This window comes from Panthera leo, chromosome F2, assembly GCF_018350215.1.
Source record: "Panthera leo isolate Ple1 chromosome F2, P.leo_Ple1_pat1.1, whole genome shotgun sequence".
In the NCBI taxonomy this organism is placed as follows: domain Eukaryota; kingdom Metazoa; phylum Chordata; class Mammalia; order Carnivora; family Felidae; genus Panthera; species Panthera leo.
The window spans coordinates 1,973,369-1,991,130 of record NC_056695.1 but is presented as its reverse complement, the minus strand read 5'-3'; the positions used below and the strand labels follow the sequence as shown (position 1 = coordinate 1,991,130).

The 17,762-nt window shown below is 44.0% G+C and overlaps 1 pseudogene; it reads left to right on the top strand.

The window, feature by feature from the left end:
• The first annotated feature begins 1,086 nt into the window (after positions 1 to 1,086).
• On the top strand, positions 1,087 to 5,249 carry LOC122211260 (annotated as a pseudogene).
• Positions 5,250 to 17,762: the final 12,513 nt, after the last annotated feature.

The following is a 17,762-nucleotide window of genomic DNA, read 5'->3' as shown; positions in this document are numbered from 1 at the left end:
ATTTTTTTTTTTCTATTTCAAATTGGATTGCTCGTCTTCTTGGGCCTGTGATCAAAAATCACAATTTCTAATGGGCCTCCCTTATCTACACACACAGTGCTGCAGTTTTGTAGAAGTCCATGGAACAAGCCCATGGAATGCAGTGTCCTTATCCTGCAGGCGACTATTGTGGTGAATTCAGGGACTTACAGCCTCTGCCCAGGACAGCCTGGTGCTCCGCTGAGAGTGTCCAGCTAATGAACTACATGAGGAATTTATACATAAATCAACAGAACTGCCCTCATCTTTCTTTCCTTCTGTTGAGCCACCACAGTGATCTCCCACTAAGAGGAGTCCTTTCATTTGCTCATGGTTCTAACGCACTTGTGGGAAAAAATATCAGACATTTTTGGCTTTTGGATTTCATACTCAAGTTTGAATATGTGGTTTCATTCCAAAAATACCATAAGAAAGTCTGAGGAGTAGCAAAGCCAGGGGGAAAAAATAGCTGACATTGAGATTCAGTCTTGAGCATCCACAAATATTTCTAGAATCTTTTTTTTTTTTTTTTTTGGTCAAGGAGACCTTTCTTCAAAGAAAACCTTAGTCACTGAAAAGCCAGATATATAAAAGAAATGAGTAAGAAAGACTCTTCTTGAAACAGGCCTGAATTCTGCCTCTTTGCTTCTTTTCAAACTTCCTCCAAGGCACTCATTGAGCAAGTTTGAAAATCAGTGCCTGGCTCCGGTTTCCAAACTGTGCTCCAGAAAATATGAATCTTTTCAGATGTTTCCCAAAGATTTTTTTGGTCAGAATTCTGTCACATGGTGTATACTAACCCCCCCCACCCCACCCCCCACCCCGCCACAAGCAGTCTCAAAGTTTACTTTAACATAGGAAGACTCCAGGGAGATCTTACACTAACGGATTTAACACCACATGGAATCTTTAGGTCAAGGGCATTGTCATATATTCTAGACTGCCAGCCCCCGGCGTTTCCCCTCATTCCCTTGAAACACACTCACTGGGGGAAGAACCTTGGGGAGAATATCCACATGACTGATTTGACTACTTTCTGCAGGGTGACAGTGCTGAGTAGGGCCTGGCATGGTGGAGAGGCACAAATTCAGTGGGGCCCATGAGAGGGAAGTGGAGAATGTAAAGAAGAAAGGGACCAGCATTTATTGGGTCAAGTTTCCAAAAATGATGTCAAGTGGAATAAATTCCATATCCTCTCTCTGTTTCTCTCTGTGTAGACCAAAAATTCAATGGAGAACCCTCTCCTGACATTCTTCCATTTCTTCCAGGAGCCCTCAGCGACGTCTTTGAAAACCCTAAGGCATAGAGGCAAAGCATATCAACCAAATGAGGGGTGTCTGCCTCTCTGAAAAAAAAATTCTCAAATGAATTTAAATATTCATCTATTAGTCTAATTCTAGCTCTATAATGGCTTTGATTTCCTTACAAATATATACACTCAAGTAATTTCTGAGAAATGACACAAAGAACAAAGAGTGAAAAAAATCAAAAAACTCTAGAGAGATTTGTCATATGGCTCACACAGATCGTGCTAAATCCATGAATATAAATTTTACAAAATGATACTCGTTATCCTGCATGTCAAAATAGATTAACAACCGTTTTTTTTCTTCTTGTGAGTTTTCATTTCCTTTTTCTTTTCTTTCTTTCTTTCTTTCTTTTTTTTTTTTTTTTTTTTTTTTGGAATGGATGAAATGCATTGGGTAAACAGGTAAACCAAAAAATCATTCTGAGCCATGACCTCAGCCATCAGCTGTCCCCACATTTTCTAACATCCTGAAATTTTCCATTCGACTTGGGTGGCTGATCTCACATTTTTTCCTGGACTACTGTACCCTGTGGAGTTTGGGACACCACCAAAGGCAGGGGGTGAGCCCGACACCTGCCTGTGGTCTCCTGGCTCCTGCTCCGTGGAGCACAGAGTGGTGGGGAGGATTCGCCTGAAGGCCACGTTGCCCTCCCACACAAGCTGGAGAAGGATGCTGGAGGATGAGAAAATTATCTCTAGGAAACATTTTAAAGAAAAACTAATTATGTCCCAAAGCTTTGCCTCAGATACAAACGGAGAAGGTTTAGTTAACCCTTACATTTTCCCATCAGATTGGTGAATATTTGGATTTGCTTGAGAAATATTTTCTTACCTTGTTAAAACAGATCTGCGCCAGAGACAAACATGTTAAAAATCCTAATTGTAAAAGCAAAACAAACAAACAGACAAACAAAAAAACCCTCCGTGGGAGGTTTTACCATCATAGTTTGAGACTTCAGTATAATGGAGAGTTTTTGACACCTGCTGAATGTTCATCCCATCTGGGAGATATGTCTCTAAATCTAAATTTTGATTTGAGAAAAGGGCTCAGAAATGAATGATACATACACAACCACTCCCAGTTATTACTTGAAAGAAATAAAATCTGTTTTCTGAAGATTCCTATTGCTATCAGTATTTTTTACAGGACTGTTGTTTTTGCACAGTAATGTAGTTCTTTTTTTGTGGGGGTGGGGGGGGGGAATTATTAGTTATGAAACAGAACTGACTATCCCGCCAAGGACCTATATAAACAGAACAGGGGGCTTGGGGGTTTGGCAATCTCTGTGTGTAACCCTTAACCTTCAAAGGTGCCTCCATGTTAACGTGGAAACCCTGCTGATCTGAGACAGCCAGCGCCTTACGAGCATTTTTTTATTAGGAGGAGCAAAGCTAACTTCATGAGAAATCTACGATCATTATCACCATATCCCTTCTTCTTATCTCCATTCTAATTCTGAGAAAAAATTTCAGGGATTTCCTGAAATTTTCGACTAGCATAATTCCGAGCAGGTATTAGAAGTTTGGAGGTTGTCCTCCATTCCGCTGATAGCCTTGAACGTGAGCTCCCTGTAAAGTGCTGATAATAAGCGACGGCACAGAGCCATACCAAAGTGCTTCAACAGACTGTTTTCACATGTCATGTTTCCACACAGTCACATGTGACACAGATTAAATCATAACCCCCCCCCCAAAAGCAGTAATACTGTCAAAGCTCAAGATAATACAACAACTGAACTTCTGTCTCTGCAAATCATTAAAAAGGAAGTTGTGCTATACTTTCATTTTCTATAAAAACAGACCACCGTGTCCATCCTGACATCATGTTCACCCTACGTTTAACATATTATTCACCTAATGGGAAAAATCTCAACTCAGGTCTACTTTTGTTCTTTATAACATGTATTTTTTTCCATACAAATACTCTAAAGGTTATAGTTAGTGATGATCTTTCTTTGTATACAGATACCAAAAGATAGGTTTTTTTTCCCACTTAATTTTGAATTATATATCTTGACGCACAAGTAGCTTAAAACCTCTCCATGGACAAAAACAAAAAAAAACAAAAAAAAACAAAAAAAAAAACAAGAAAAGGATGATGAAATTATAAAATGTCAACACATTTGCAAATATTAAATGACTCTTCACACCATACCTCATGCAAAAGAATTTCTCCAATAATAATACCCAAGTCTCCAGCGATTTCCCTGGCCTTAGATTCTGCAGTCTAATTTGAATCTGTACTATGCATTACGCTGGCCATTTTCTTCTCTACAATGATGACTGGAAACCGTCAGAAGAGCAAGCTTCCTTTTCTATATTGCTTTACTCTGGGTGGTGTGGAAATCGAAGGGTAGTGGCGCCTTTGGCATCTCCAAGACTGCGGAGGCCTTTGCCACTACATGTCACCGGAAGATCCTTAAGATTCAGGAGCTCCTGGCCCACGCGGGCACTGCCCGAGCCCACGGGACCCCTGGCACAGTCCCCTGGGGAGCCACCAGGTTGGTGATACCCCCAGCTGAGCGAGGAGGGGGCAGCTGTGCAGAACAAATTCAGCAAATTCAAGAGGAAGAAAAAGGCATCGCTGGCTCTGACAAAGCCAAGTAGCAGCAGCACAGCCAGTCGAGGTGGTGTCCCAGGCTCGCTGTCCGAGCAGCGTGGTGGACAGGGCCACCGCAGCAGAACCAGCAAAGCGGCTGCTGAAGTTGGCAGCTGGCAGCTCAAGAACCCGGGCTTCCGGCACTCTCAAACCCTCGAGGGAAGTTAAAGGACCCTGAGAAGGGGCCAGTGCCCACTTACCAGCTGTTCCAAAGTTGCATTTCTGCAACAATGATCTGCAGGAGTCATGCACACACCCACAGAAGAAACCTCTGTGTGAGTCCTGTGTCTTCCAGTGACTGGGTTGGGAACTGGGGCCAAATGGGGAAGAGGCACAGGGCCCAGGGCTGGTGAAGTCCCCCTTGAAGCTTTGACTGGGGTTCTGAAAAGTGTGGTGGGGCCGCTCCTCAGCCTCCCCACCTCGAAGCCTCAGCCAGGACCCTAGTCGTGAATGGAACCGGGACAGAGACTGCGATGGGGACAGTGGCCATGATCTGGACAGGAACTGTAATAGGGACAGTGACCATGATCTGGAGAGGGGCCACAATGGGGACAGGGACCTCAATCTGGACAGGGACCATGATGGGGACAGGAACCATGGTCCAGACAGGGACTGCGATAGGGACAGGGACCATTATCGGGACAGGAAGCACGATGGGGACAGTGACCATGATCTGGAGATGAACCACAATGAGGACAGGGAACGTGATCCAGACAGGGACTGCGATAGGGACAGTGACCATTATGGGGACAGGAAGCACGATGGGGACAGTGACCATGATCTGGAGATGAACCACATTGGGGACAGGGACCGTGATCCAGACAGGGACTGCAATAGGGATAGATACCTCGATCCAGACAAGAATTGCGATGGGGTCAGGGACTTTGATCCAGACAGGGACCATGAATGCAAGGGTCCTTTCCCCAGGTGGGACTCATTTCCTGAACACAGAGCCCCTCAGAAGGGGAATACTCTGTGTGTACAGAGAGGACATGATGCCCACCCTCTTCTGTGGGACCTTCTCTGCCTCTGGAAACACCATTGGCCTCTCCCGGACTCATCCAGAAACTGTGCCTTCCTTATCTAGGAAAAGGTGGAGCCAGCAGATCAGGCGGTTGCTGGGCTCAATGGGCCCAGCGGGAGTCGGTACAGCTCAAAGTCAGCATTGCAGGCAAACGGCCGGTGCTGGAATCTGCCACTGGTAAGTCTGTCTGGGGCTGCCCCGCTGTCCGGAACAGCCTTAAGGGTTGCCACTAGGACAAGATGGTCAGGATTGTCTACAGTGATGGCGGCTCCGAGGAAAACCTTGTGGACGGCTTCTAGGGAATTCAGCTGGATTCTGTGTGCCTCATCTGTGCCAACACTGGTCTCAGTAAAACACTGAGATGCAAGCTCAAAAAAAAAAAAAAAAAAAAATTAAAAAGATACAGGGAGCTCTTTCTTTCCTCCCAGTTTTACTGAAAAATAATTGACACGCATCACTGTATATGTTTAAGACTTACAGCTTGAGGTGAGCGTTTACTTTACATATATGGTGAAATCGTCATCACGGTAGGTTCAGCTAACATCTGTCTTCTCATGTGGACACAATAAAAAGAAAAGAAAAGAGAAAAATTCTCCTTATGATGAAAAGTCTTAGGATTTACCCCCTTAACAACTTTCCTATATACCATACAGCAGTGCTAGCCGTGGTCCTCACACTCTCTATTACATCCCCAGTACTTACTTTTCTTCTAACGGGAAGTTGGTGCCTTTGACCACCTTATTCTGATTCCCCCTCTCCCCGTCTCCTGACTCTGGTAACCACAAGTCTGATCTCTTTTCCTGAGTTTGGGGTTTTGTTTCATTTTGCTTTTGTTTTTCGATTCCATGTATACATGAGATCCTAAAGCATCTTTCTCTGTCTGACTTATTTCATTCAGCATAGTGTCTTCAAGGTCCATCCATGGTGCCACAAATGGTAAGATTTCCACATTTTGTGATGGCTCTCTTCCATTCTGTAGATAGGGAGAGATGCCACAGCTTCTTTACCCATGCATAAATTGATGGACACTGGTTCCTTGTCTTGGCTGTTGGAAACGCTACAGTGATCATAAGGTGAAGATATTTTGTTGGAGTCATGTGTTTCTTTCCTTTGCATATATTCCCAAAAGTGAGAAAGAAACCCATGGACAGAATGAACTCTGCTACTGATTCTACTGACACCATTTTACATCAAATCACCCCCAGGATCCAACCAAGGATCTTTTTAAAGTCTACAGAAGCAAACAACCTTGAAAATGATCTGGAATGCAGTGTTCAGACTAGGGTTTTTGTCCCCACAAGAGATGATAGAACATGGCTGCAGCTCCTATTTTAATGTTTGGAGAGGTCTCCATACCGTTTTCCATAGTTGAACCAATTTCCACGCCCACTGTTAGGATGACCATCCTCAAAAAGACAAGAGAGAGCGCATGCTGGCAAGGACGTTCCTAACTTCCAACGCCTGCCGACTGGGGCATGACTGACCAGCACGTGCCACTGTGACCGGTGAGTGGAACCGATTCAATTATCCACTGTGTGACCAGTGGTGGTCATCCCCCACCGTGCGGCCCTAGAGGGGCCCCACTTACAATGACCATGTTGTTTGCCGGGAACTTCTTTCACTCCCGCTAGGAGGGCTACCCGTGGACAGAAAGAGCCCTGCTACTGATCCTGCTGACACCATTTTGCATTAAATGACCCCAATGGTCTAACAGAAGACCTTTTTCAAGTCTCCAGAAGCAAACGACCTTGAAAATGATTCGGAAGGTAGTGTTTTGTCCCCACCAGAGATGCTGGAACCTGGCTGCAGCACCCTGGCAGACGGTGATGGGTGAGCTTCCATGGTGGACCCCACGCCTGAAACAGCAAAGGCCTAACTGTATACGTGATATGCTAATCTGTTTGCATGAAGTGAGTCGCTTATTCTCCAGCCCGACATTTTGCATTACCAAATATAGCCCTGTGCTTCATCTAGAAATGATAGAGTAACCTGCCTCGAAGGGGAAAAGACCTCTGACCAACTCCCTGCTCCCTCCCGCCAGCCCCCTACAGGGATGGTTCCTCCCCTTAGAACCAGTGGAAGCTTTCCTGTTTGTGAGCTTCCAAGCCACCCGCCTGTGTTCTTGCGTGCTCACCCACACACCGACTCACAGCATCTTAACTTCAGGGGCTGTAGCCGGGAAGCGGGCCACATCCACGACTCGGCACCAACAGGACATTCAACACAGGTGGGTGCCAATTCATTCAGCCACAAATTATAAGCAGAGTAATCAAACCTCACCCCGCCCCACCCCAGATGCACACACTCCAGATTTATGCGACTGAAAGCAATTTCTACAAACCCTCAGAACTCTTCAAGTTAAGTTTGCATGAACGCTGCATGTGGTCTTTTTCTGAGGGACTTTTTACGGTGAAAACAGTGGCGGCTACCTCCCCATGATGGGCTCATTTAAGAACAGAGGCACAGGACAGAGCACAGCAGTGGTCAGAATGGGGCAGAGTGCCCACTTACCCACTCGAGGAAGTGACTGGGTCGCTTCTAGCAGGACGTGCGTGTGGTATCCGTGAGAGTGTGGGAGGGCGGGTTTCTATGCCGCGTACTGATAAAGTATGTCAGCCTGTGCAATTACGGACTATAAAGTAAGGCAGAAGCCAAATGTGTCTTCGGAACCATGTTTTCCACTCATGTATTCACTCGTGTGTCTATTCGAACACTTATTCAGCAAATACGTGTGAAGGGAGGGGCTACCTCAAAATAAAGAAGTAATAAATGTGCTAATTTTCAAACATGGTTCAAAGCACTTTAATAAAATGACTTGCTTTATTCTCACGAAAATCCTCAGAGGTGGAGCTGGTATTATGTCCATTATACAGACGGGTAAACTGAATGCTGACTGAGTCACTTGCCAGGCCACGGAGCTAAAACAAGTAAAAGTAGTAGAGGGAGAGCCCCACTCCCTGCACCTCAGGCTCCCTCCCCATGTGGCCGGCTGGCCAGCAGGACCTTGGAAGAACCAGCACCGAAATCGGGCCAGCCCTTCCTTCCCACCTGCTATTGTGAGTGCCAAGGGGCAAAGGTGTGGCCCCCACCCAGAGTCTCCCCCTTTGACCTCCTTTCCCCAGGGTTACGCCGTAACCCAGGAGATATTTTGGGGAAAACATATGGGAGGTTATAATTTTGTAGGCACAAACTAACAATATTTCTTTCTCTTCGACGGAAAACCAAGAGTAAAGCTTTCTGTTGCCCCACGACAGGCAGGACAGAGCAGGGCTCTTCTTGGCCATGGCAGCCCCTGGCCAGGTGTGAAGCTGTGATCTACCAAAAAGGAGCGTGTGCCCCCCAGAAAGACCTGAGACAACTCGGTCCTAAGCCTTCTGGGGAAAACCAGCCATCGGAGAGAAGGCCGGGGGCGGAGATGTGCCGACACGCAGACAAGCCCTCCGGACAGTTGGGCACCTGTCCTTCTGCCTGACAGGAGAAGAGCAGGGCCCACGCCCTAAGACTCGTCTGAACCGCCAGACCAAGGCCAGATAGGAAGAGGGGTAACACCATCAGAGTCTGCTAGAAAAGATCCTTCTGGTCTGCTGAAAGCTTCCTCATGACCACTACATGGAGGCCCATCCTGACTTTAACGGTGCCACTAAATGCTTCGTACAGCTCCTCAACGGCTCCCGATTGCTTACGCCGAGGAGCGGGACACTGTGCCCTGCCGGACAGACACTACACACTCACCTAGTACCCCCTCCCACGTGAACACAAGACCCTCCTCTGTGCCTCAGGTCACGCCATCTCCTACCTGGCCCGCCCCGTCCGTAAGGCCCGATTCACCTCCAGGACCCAGCTCAGGGGGCACCACCTGCCCCTTGCCTCCAGGGCTGGTCACATCCTTCTCACTCCTTCCTGTTGCTAAGTGTTATCCTCCTGGATAAGGGTGTACTTGACAGGAAGGTCCAATTCAAGGCTCAAAGGAGTTTCATTGCCTGTGATTATGAACGATCAATCTGGTAGTCCAGTGTTTTGGTTTTTTTTACGAAACGGGCTTTGTTGATCCCTCACAGATGTGAGTTCTAGAACCCTGCAACGTATTTCACTCTTAATTATAATCTAGACGTGTATCTTATCGGTTATAAAAACGTCTCTGTCAAAGTGAAATTTTGACTTGATGTACTCCTAGGATAAAAATATAGCTTCTTAAATAAATTATTCTCAAATTAGTTTTTTGAATAATTAGGTCCTGGTGCCTGGGGGATCTGCAAACCATGGGTTGCTCACATTTTTCCTTTAAAAGGAAAAACTTGGATATTATCCAAGGTTTGAAAAATACTGAAACACTAAGTACGACCTTAACTATGTAAAAGGTATTCACAGGAAAATCTGAAAAGAATCATAATAAATAGCTAACACTGGATATTTCCAAAGGGAGCCGGAAGCAATTTGTTATTTTCATGCTATAAAGTGTGTATGGTTGACTTTTATCCTAGGGAAAAGAAATGTAAACTTTAAAAGTATATCAACAATACATGAATACCTTTCGAAATGGCATTCGGAATTTAGCAATCAAGTTTCCAAGCAAAAATCTAAAAAGATTTTTGAAATCTTTTAGCTCTAAATCTAAAAAAAAAAGTTAAGATCCCAGTATTTTTAGAGGTCTGTAAAGTTCTGTGACTTGTATTTTCCCATAGGTGGATATAGATCTGAAATTGTGCATATTGGAGATTTTTAAAAATATTTCTTAGATTACTTAAAAGTAACAAAACCACAGCCTCCAGCACATCCCTAGTATGTGGTACATGTGACACTAGTATGTGTCACAGTATGTGACACTCCTGATGTCTGAGACACTTCATAATAACCCTGGAGGGGGAGGAGGGGCCAACAAGCAGGTAGTGACGTACGGGAAATAAAACGGGCAATGTACCGAGAACTGTTGCCACTACATGTTAGGTAAATCAGGTTCATTCTACTCTTCTCTTTACTTTTTGTGTCTGTTTCAAATTTTCCGTAATAAATATTTAAAAAATAATGCAAAACCAAACAAAACTAACCACTCAGGGAGATGCTATCATCTACCCATCAGAATGGCCGTAAAAAAAGACTGATAATACCAACTGTGTCTGAGAGCTCTCAAAACTCAAATCTGTTTCAGAGACAGAAACTCTTTATAGTGAAGCCGACATGTTTCCAACGTGGATTGTCTAGAAACTTTATGGGTTTATTATCTCTTCCAAAGCCTGAATCTTGGTGTGCTTGACAAGTGCTCATGTTTGAATCATGTGTGCATTTATTTGGAGAATATGTTCGTGTGTGTGTGTGTGTGTGTGTGTGTGTGTGTATGCAAAACTGGCTACACAAAATGAATATCCTGCTATCCTTTCTAGACACGATTAACTAGGCTTAGGCCAAAAATTACATGAAGCTAGGCCAAAACTTGCTGATAAGCATGTATCTGTGACATAGCACAGACCCTTGACCTTGTTATCACATTGTATACATCATAGATCTGTATATTAATGTGTCCTTTAGGACTTTCAAAGATTGAAAGAGTTCAGTATGACTCAGCTCTGAGCAATGAAAGTTTTCATGGTTTTTATTCCATTTACTTAAAAAGTAATAGAGTCACACGCAGTTCAGTGTGTTTCCTTTCTATTGAAGAATGGTGTCTAAAAAATAAAAGCGATAGGAGCCCACTGTTGTCTTGTTACAATTCTAAAATTCTCATGTAATTACAGCATATCATGACTATTCCAGACCTGATAATTCATATTGTGCTATAATGTTGAAATATTCTCTTAGCTTGATAATTATGGCTATTTTTTCCTAATCTTCTAACATTCTATATGTGTTTTATTTTCATAATCTTAAAAATATGCACAAAACACTAGAGTATTACCCTTAATTTATTTTTTTACATGCTGATTTATTTATTTTGAATGAGAGCGCATGTGAGCAGGAGAGGGGCAGAGAGAGGGAGGGAGAATCCCAGGCGGGATCCACACTGTCCGCGCAGAGTCAGACCCAGGGCTCGATCTCATGATCCCTGAGATCATGATCTGAGCTGAAATCAAGTCAGAGACTTGACTGACTGAGCCACCCAGGCACCCCTGGAATATTATCTTTTAAAAAGGCATGTTGAAATAAGGCACAGATGAGTGAAAAAACATGGATAGATAGAGATAGAGATTGGGATAGGGAGATGGTGAGGGGGGAAGGAGGAGAGGGGGAAAGAGGGATGGAGGGAGGAGAGGGAGGAGGGAGGGAAGGAGGGAGGAGAATGAGAACCTATGTGACCAGGACCACATCAAGAATGGGGCTCAGGAGCCCAGAGACTCCGGCTGTGATTTGTCCAATCACCATGACCCCCCTTCTCACCAAAAGGAACCACAGTGCAGATTTCTAACACCAGTTTGTCTGTTTTTTTTTTTTTTTAACCTTACATAAATAGAATCATAGTGTATATGTTCTCTTGTATCTGGCTTCTTATTTCAACATCAACTTTGTGACTCACTCTGCTGCTGAATGTAACTATTGTTCACTTCACGTCAGCATTTTTTAGAGCTCATCGCACACATGAACCACAAAACACATATCTATTTTGCTGTGATGGCCATCCGACTTATTTCCAGCTTGGAGCTGGTATAAATAACGTGGCCATGAATATTCTTGAACAAATCTCCCAGTGCCATGTGTAAGCATCACTGTGCGGTACGTATACGAAGGAGAGAACTTTCTAAGTTTTCGTAGGTAATGCTAAATGGTTTTTCCCAAGTGGTCCCTACTAAAAGAATAATATGGAACAATCACGGCTTGCTGACCCACAAGTGCCAGGAACCTAATTTATGAACAATGTACTTAAGACATAAGTCTGAGAGTAATTTCCTTAAGAAATACAATTCTATGAATATAGTTTTTGCATTGAAATTTGTGACCATAAAAGAAAAGTTTGTATAACTCAATTGTCTCGTTTCTCAGCGTGGGTGCAATTGAATTATCTGCTAAATCCTGAATTCCCCAGGAGGTTTCTAATACGAGAAATGAGGTCTTATGGCAAGCTTTCTTTTCTCAACATTCAGAAAAATACATAAAACCACATTAGTACGAGATGCGAGCTGGTAATGAACGTATATTTCAGTTTACACGTCCAAATGATTGCTGTTCCTTTAAATTGGCCCTTTGGGAAAAGCCAGGCATTTACAAAAAGCAGAGGGCCTCAATTAAAGAGTGATGCATGCAGTGTTCCCAAGTGCACACCGGGCAGGGCTGGCCTAACCCGCTCCCTGCAGCCTCCTCTCCCTCCATGGTGCTACCACAGTCATCCTCCGGAGAGCAGAGCCAATCCCGTTCCTCCACCGGATGAAATTTTCAGCGGCTTCCCTTTCATCCAGGTCCAAGTCTGAGGACATTTGCCTGGCCCACAAAGCCTCAGTAACTTGTCTCCAGCACGCATAGCCACGGTGGTTTTGATTCGAGCGCGCTGCGTAAAATGCCATGTGCCCGGCACTCTCGGAAGTGAGTGACAAGTATTAACTCACTTATCTTCACGTCAACCTGTGGAATGAGCGCCATTATTTACACCCCGGTACACACTGAAGTGCGAGGAGGAAAACGTCCGAGCTCAAGGCACACCGTGAGGAAGGCGCGCTCCGCCCGTGCGACTCTGGGACCGGGCTTGCGGCCACTGTCCCTACGCCTATCCCGCTGCCCCTCGCTCATACTCTGCAACCACACTGACCCTGCTCTCCCGGCCACTTCATCCTTGGCTTTATCCATCGCCATCCTGGCGCTGCTTCCGGCAGCCCTTCCCCATCGGCACCCTCCTCAGGGTCACCTTGTGTTCATCTTTGATCCCCTCTGGGCCCCCAGTGGACTTTATACTTGCTTATCTTACTTACTTCTCTGGTAACTTGCATATTTTAACGAAATTACTGTTTTTCATGTCTATGTCCTCTACTGAAGTGAGAATCTGTTGAGAGATAAACTGACACCGTATTCATTGTTTTTATCTTGAGAGTCTGGAACGGCGTTTGGATCACATTAGCCATTCAGCAGAAAAGTGTTGATCGATTTGATGGAAAGGAGGAAAGGCAGGGAGAAAGAAGGGAAAGGAGAGCTGATGTGGATGGTGGATAGTGAAAAACTGAGTCCGAAAGGCACGGTTTTGGATTACAGTTTTAAATGCTGGGTAGCTAACAGACAGATAACTAAGTCTCCCTGAAGCTTCATTTCCAAATTTGTATGCTAAGCATGACAGTGACTACTTTTGCAGAATTATGAGAATCGGTCATTTCGTCAAGTCACTTGCACACAATAAAAACTGTTATCGTTACTACTACTGTTTTTTAATGCCATTTGTATGGCGTGAATGCACAGTGACATTTTCTTTATCTCCCCGGGGATCTAGATTCCGGATGCCGTAAAATCTGCTGTCCTCGCCTTCAGGAAGAGCCGTGCAATATTTCTAGGCCGGTAGTCACCATCACCTACGTGCCTGACATCTTGGTGTAGTCACAAAAGATGTCCATTGCTCACGTACATGCTGCCAGGCGCCGGAAACGGAGAACTTGCGGAAGCCACGCCACAGGATTCAAGACACGAGAAGACTATGCCCTTCACTGTGTGATGTTGCAGTTCTTGACTCGAACGCTTCTAATTAAAAGGTCAGCCGCAAACAGATCGTGCCCTCAGAGAACCTGGCACATGATACTGCATGTGATGAGGCAACGGTCACTTGTCTCTCCCCCTTGAGGCCCCGGGCAAGCCCGGGGCCCTGGAAGGATCTGCCCGCGCGGCAGAGGGGAGCATGGACTATCTCAGAACGCTGGTGTGTTCCTCTAAAATGAAGACAAAGCTTATTTTTCTAGGAAACCTCTAGCCCATAAAGCACGTGACGACTCATGATTCATTTTGTCATGTGATGAGTGTCCGCGAGCTCCTTAGCCTCACTCCTTCAGCAACCGAAATTTCTCTCTGGCAGCAAACAAGGAGGAGTCAAATACTCTTAAGTAAGGAATGCAGTTGAAGTGCTTCTGTACTAGTAATTATACATTTGGGGTAAACACAGGTCCAACTCTTTCCAAAAACTTGATTTATTGTTCATACTTCCACCTGTGAGAGACAAGTGCTTACAGGAAAAGCCTTGATATATTTTACTCCCCCGCATAGGTATACACCACATCTCTGGTGGAAAAGGGTACGTAAAGAACAGACGTGATGTTGATTCCTCGCTGTGGCGGCTCCTTTCTGCCACCTGAAATCAAATGATGAGAGCAACTGTGCGTCACAAAGGCTACCAGGTTAATCATTAAAATTACTGCAGGAATTCTGAGAGTGATTTTCAAGCATTGCCCACGGATGCGATATGGCAATTGTTTTAAGAATGCATGGGCCTACTATTTTACAGCGTGAATGTTTCCGGGATAGACCAAATAAAATACCATCTTCTAGGAAATTTCAAATTGACGACTTTGTACCAGTTACAACTATTGGTCATACAAATTATAAGTAACGAGCACATGCCCAATGAGCCATGCATGAAATGGAAAAGTAGCCATTACTTTTCAATGGGCAGTTCATAGAGTCTCTTCTTGTATTAACACCCAAATGAACATGACTCCCCGAATTGCTTGTGAATTGGTGAACAAATCCACAATGGGGTGAGTTAGAGAAGCTGGAGGGAAATGAAAAGGCTGGGGGGAAAAAGGTAAGATTTGCGGGTCCGGAAGGAACCGAAGGGCAACGTCTGGGGACACACAAATCCCCCGCCCAGAGTTTACATGCAGCAACACCAAGGGGCATCTACAGCGAGGAATGGTCACGAGGAATGTTAATTTAGAGTAAAATCCCCAAAGGGAGAGCAAACTCAAAGGAAACATTTGAGAAGACAGTGACAGCAGAGGTCAAAATCGTCTGATCAAAGAGTCAAGTGGCAGAAGGGAGAACAAGTTCCCCAAGAGAGTTATAAGGACATCCAGGGAAGCATTTGACCCATGCATTCTCCTGGAGTGAAGTTCAGCTATATTTAAAAGACTAGAAAATAGACATTCATATTCTACCTATAATCTGTGCTTTGTTTATGGATGTTACAAGCTAACCCACTAATTATTTGCCCAAAGTATTAGTCAATGAAGATTCCTAAAAAGGATGAAGAAAGTGCTCATTCTTTGTAGTTGGACAGAACTTAGTTTGAAGTTCAACACTACCATTTCCATGGGCAAGTAAAGACATTGTTAAGCTTCAAACTAATTTCTGAAAGTGACCTGCCTCATGGTGTCCATGAGTAGCCTGTGAAAGCCCAGCACACTGCATGTCACAAATGAGTTTCTTATAAACTTGACTTGGAGCCCTACCTATGATATATATCATATATATATCATATATATATCATATATACATATATATATATCATATATATATCATATCTAGGAAACACATATATAAAACATGTGTGTGTGTGTATGATGTATATATGTATGCATGAAAATAGAACCATTGTTCTAGAGCAGGTACAGGGTTAGGGTCCCCTGAGCCTCTGGTCACAATATTTCATCAGCCTATCCATATATACCTGCTCTATGTGTGTTTCTGTCTAGAAATCTTGTTTAATATATGTTATTAATTCATTAGTTGTGTAGTCACACCAACGGCACCCTAACTCATGCCTGAACAAAGCTTTCCAATACATGTATTTTCTCTGTTAGGCACATCACAGCTGTCCTGCAGTGGGGGCACTAGACAGCACCCCAGTACTATGTGTTGGGGCTATTTTGCACATGAAAATCTCCAACGAGAATGTGAAACACCTGACACCGAGGAGACTGTGAAGAGGACGCTAGCCGGCATTGTGAGTGGGATCAAGAAGGCAGCGCTTCTTGCCTCATTCGACCTCGGTGGGGAACATACGTATCTGTCAAGTCAAAGTTTTGTCACTTATCAAACATCCCCAATGACTCCAAAAGCACAATTTGGGGCTTACAAATACATTTTAGAGCAAGCAAATTCTCAATGGAGAATTCATGAATGATGAAAAGCAATCATCTACGCATCAGGTTCCTCCAGAAACATAGATTTTAAATGAATGTACTCTTTCCAACGATAAGCCATTTTCTTGTCTCTATACTCTAATCCCTGCTAATTGAAAATCTGTTCCTCACTGAGACTGTCTCTTGACAAAACTTTTGTGGCCCAATATGCATTGTGATGCTTTTGTTCTCTCGCCAGAACACTTTCCTTGATTCCTGCTTTCAATTGGATGAAGTTTGTAGTTTGTTGGCAGGTTGTAATCGAGAGTAAAGAATTCAGAAGAAAAAGATCAAGGAGACACCCAATGTCCTTCCATTGCTTCACCGGCTCTCATCTGCAGTCTCTACTGCAGTAGAGACTGCAGTCTCTACTCTGCAAGTAGACTACAAACTCCTTGAGGAAAATGACCAAGTTGCACTTATTATTTTTTTTTCTAAGGACCTGGTATAGGTCTGAGTCCCTGGCAGATAATAGTGAGCATTTAAGGCTAAGGAATCAGTAGAAACGAGTGTAGAAGGAAGAGGTATAAAGAATAAGGAAGAAGGACATATTTGCGTCAGTATCCAGATCAAAGGTGGGAGGGCACAGAATTGACTGTAAGGATTGAAAAAGTGGGAAAAAACAGAGATGGGGAGATGGAAAACAAGGGAGAAAGAGACTAATGAGAGAAAAGGGCCATATTTGTAACCACCTACCTTCAGTGTATTCTTGGAAAATAGTTTTGCTTTGTTCCTCATTTGGAGTATATTTCCATGATCTCAGTACAAAAGCAGTATGGCCATACAGCATTTGATTCTTGGTGCAAGTGAAAAGTGCAGTCTATCGCTTGTGTGAAGAGAAAAGAGAGCGATGATTTCTAGAGCAGTAATAATGATAGTCTTATATCAGGGAGGGTAAGTACACAGAAGCAATCTACAAGTACTCTGTACACAACGCTCACATGTTCACATCGTTTCCTCCATTCTTCCTATGGCTAGGATACAGAGGCATGGCTTGTTTGTCCGTTTGTTTGTTGGTTTGTTTGTTTCAAGTAGGCTCCGTCCCCAGCGTGGGGCTTGAACTCAGGACCCTGAGATCAGGAGTCACGTGATCTACTGACTGAATTGGCCAGGCACGCCTGCGTGGCCTCTTGTGATCAATCTTAAACAGTCACGTGGTGCCACCTCAATCATATGCCATGGTTGGAACAATCTCAAGCCTGTGGGGATTCTCAAGGAGGGAACATGGGCCCCACCTCTCAGTAGCAGAAGTGTTAAGTTCACCTTATAAAAAGGTGGGTCACATGGGAAATATTTTTGTAGGCATCTCTGGAAAATAGAGTCTGCCACAAGTATTTTCCAGACAGTTAAGGGAAGATACGTCCCAAGTAGGAGACAATGATCACCTGCGTCAAGTGGTGCTATTAGGCTTGCTGAGATGAGAACCGAGAATGAACCATTACATGCTGCTGAGTGGGGTTTATTGGTGACCCAGACAAGGGCTGCTTAGACTGGAGTAGTTGAAAGAGGGCACAGGAGGAGAGAAATTGGAGACAATGAACACAGACAACCTGTTAGGACTTTCCTTTAAAGGACACAAAGAGAAGGGGACAAACAGTAGCTAAAGGTAATACGAGGTCAAACGAGAGTTTGACTTTGATTTTTTTTTGAGATGGAAGATATTACAATATGCTTCTGGTGGGCTTAATGTGTATATATATATACATATATATATGTATATATATACATATATAATATCTAGTATATATCTAACATATACATTATATATATATATATATATATATATATATATATATA